We start from the raw sequence: 3,651 nt of genomic DNA on the forward strand, positions 1-3,651 counted from the left end.
GGATTATCATCAAATCACTGAGAGAGAGGATCAACACAAATCTATAGAAAGACGGGTTTTTTCTTAAGATATATTTTGCTGCAAAGGTTGAAGCATGGCCTCTAGGCCCAAACACATGTAAAATCGGTTTCCAAATTTGTGGGGCTTTGTTCAGAATCTCACATTTAACATATGAAGAAACGGTCTTGTATATAGTGTATATACTAATTGCACATTTGCCTATGCCTTAAAGACATAACTATCATAACCAAATACTGGGAGGTTTTTTTTCATCCATGGAAAAAAACCTCCCTATAAATATCCTAAATAGAGTGTGGTTACTTTTCACGGGATATTGCCATAAAGAAGAGAGAAAATCAGAAAATTCTCACCAGTAAAATAAAACACCGTAATTTGTGAATTCCTTCATGAAGTTGTTGGCATCATCATCGGAATACAGACCCATCTTAAAGAAATGGCTTCGTTCTCTGACATGATCTAAAATCGGTGATTATCAAGTTTTACTTTGGTGTTCTTAAGATTTAATCATGTTATATGTTTAATTTGTTTAACATCGTTGGCATATGCTAGATTAGGAGTAAAATTTTGGAAATTTTCTAACAATAGGATTCAACTTTCGACATACTAAATCTACAGAATTTGAGCTTATAACTATATATATTTAAATCGAACAAAATTTCTTTTAATAGTTATATGAGATTACATATAACATGGATAATAGTACATAGCTAAATTAAATTTGAGATCCACTACAACATAATTGGCTTTATGCCTGATAATAGAATATTTTATATAACTTAAGTTTATAGCACAATCTATAAAACGTTTTATCTGAAAACGTTACAATAGGTTTATAGAACATTTTTAGGCGTTCTAACAATTTTTTAGAACGTTTTTTTAAAATAAAGTGTTTTATTATCTATTTTATAGAACATTTTTAAGAAATTTTTAATAAACCTTTTTTTTATAAGAGATTTTAAATTATAATATAGGAAATTCGTACCAAACAATAAATTCCTTATTTCAAGCATGGAATATAGGAGATATGTTGACTCCAACATTGACATATGATCCATCATATATGGACCATATCATGCCTTCAAATGTGGTGGCTTTCAAATATTTTGTTTCATGCTACTTTCAGTAAATCTGAAGTAACCCGTGTAATTCGACAAGATATATTTTTATTTTAATGTTTAAATTTTATATTTTTGTTTTTATTGATATAATATAATTTTATGTGGTTTTGAGAAAGTGATAATGTTTTTATTTTTTAATAAAATATAAATTTAAAGATAGAATAAAACTTGAAAAAAATAAAATCGATATTAGTATCAAATTAAATATTTAATAATTCTCGTTTTTTTTTTTTTTTGACTTCTTTAATTCAATTTCTTATTATAATTTAACTTAGATTTAATAACAAATTAATTTATTTTTGGTTTAATAATATATTATTTTATAAATATAATAATTAAACATTTTGTTATAACTTAATGATTATCTTAATTATATTTTAGATTTTTTATATTTAAAATGAATGTTTATCCTGTATTTGGTTATGTTTATATGTAGTTAGTTAAACGAATTTAAAAATGGAGTTTTAATAAGTTGTACTTAAGCAAAATTACTTGTAATTTTGAATTTTTTAAGTAATATGTATTAATAAACAGTACTTCATGCATAAAAAATGGTTTTTAAGAGTTTTTGTCAAATATTTTATAATGTAGTATAGATAATTATATTTTGAGGTAAAGATGTGCATTTAACATTTTCTTTTATTCAGTTAAAACAAATAATATTAATAAATATTTATGAGTTTTTAGCTGCGAGTTCAAATATCCGTAGAAACATTAATACGTTAGCAGTGACAGAGTCACATAGAAACGATATAGAAGTTCTTTAACCTTTTTTATATAGGTCAAAATTGCTTACTCATTTGACTCCTCTATATAACTCCATTTCAATTTGGACAAAAAAATTATTATCGGCAATTCCAACCAACTCTACACGGGATCTGCTTCAGTGACATCAATGTAGAGACATTTCTAGGTTCACTCAGCGATTGAGACTAGTCGGAGTGGTCTGGGATCGAACCTACGACATGTAATGTATTTAGATAAAGTCATCTCGCCCCTTTGCCAACTGAGTCACACACTAGAGGTCAATTCCCTCCCAATTGACCATTACAATTTACACTTTCAACTCTTTGTGTTGATGTTGGGGTTAAAACTCCAAGATTCACGTATTAATAGATAACATTGCTTGAACTTTGTTCATTAGTTCCAAATTAATTAATTTAAATTACTGTTGATTTTGATTTCATTATTTAAGATAATACCGTGATTCACAGTTGACCATTACAATTATCTTTCTACCAAAACTAGAAGAATTATTAGAAACTACATCTGAACAATTTTACTCCTTATATAGATGTCAACCATAAGCATGTACAACATAACTTAAGAGACGACGCACTACATATTTGTCAAGTAGAACAAGGTAGTCAGTAATCTATGCAATACATTCACTCTATGTTAGTATGTTGTCTATTTATAAAACTGTAAAAATAACAGATAAATATACTTTTATTTTAGTGAAAATAATAACTACTGAAAACAGGTTGACTAAAAGTCCATTATTAAAAATTAGCAGCAAATTTCTCAAATAACAATGTACTTGTACGAATTTGGAACTTATATCTTCACACCATATCAAGCTTCTATCTTTGAAATATAAACATAGTTTGACTTTTTTGAACAAAGTCAACCGCTTCTTCCTTCTTTAAATCATTCATTCAAATTCTGAACCACATACTACAACAATATTAAATTTATAGGACAACTAAAATATCTAAGGGGCCGTTTACCCAAATGCTTACTCGGTAAGAGCTTACCGCTATGAATCAACATTATAATTTATTTTTATCTGATAAGATTGTAATACATCAAAACGGTGTTCTATACAACAATTTACCCGGTAAGCGCTTATCCGAGTAAGAGTCATCACCCTCACTTACCGAGTAAGACTCTCAAGCCTTACCATTGCTCTTACAAAGTAAGATTCTTGGCCCTTGTCATGTTCATCCGGTGAGGAAAATTGCATGTTAAGCACTTACCGGGTAAAAGTTTAGTAAACGACCCCTAAGATCATGTTTGACAAGCATAGCTATTTTAATTTTTTTAGCTTATCGCAGAAGTCCCGTTTAAATGGACAAAAAGTAGTTTATAAGCTAGCATAAATATTTCTGAAATAAAAGAAATTTAAATTTAATTTTTTTATATATTATAGAAACATTTCTAGAATTATTGTATTTTCTGGTGTGAATGATATTTGGATGACTGGTTGTATTAAAACCTTAATGATATTTGTATCACTTGTTATATTGTATCACCACTTTATCACATTGACTAATGTCTTTAATTTTGGGCTTCACGAGTTGTATTCGATCACTGATTTTGTAATCCTAATCTGCGATGTAACATATATATCTTTTATCACATCGGGTATTAGCATCGATAGAAAATTTAGGGATAAATACAAATAATTAAAATAACATAAAATGGATGAAAAATACATAATTACGTTCCTATTCTCAATGCTTTATTTGTGTGTGTGTGTATATATATCTATACTATATTATAAAGCATT

This window comes from Cynara cardunculus (assembly GCF_001531365.2).
Source record: "Cynara cardunculus var. scolymus isolate 2C chromosome LG 9, CcrdV1, whole genome shotgun sequence".
NCBI lineage: Eukaryota > Viridiplantae > Streptophyta > Magnoliopsida > Asterales > Asteraceae > Cynara > Cynara cardunculus.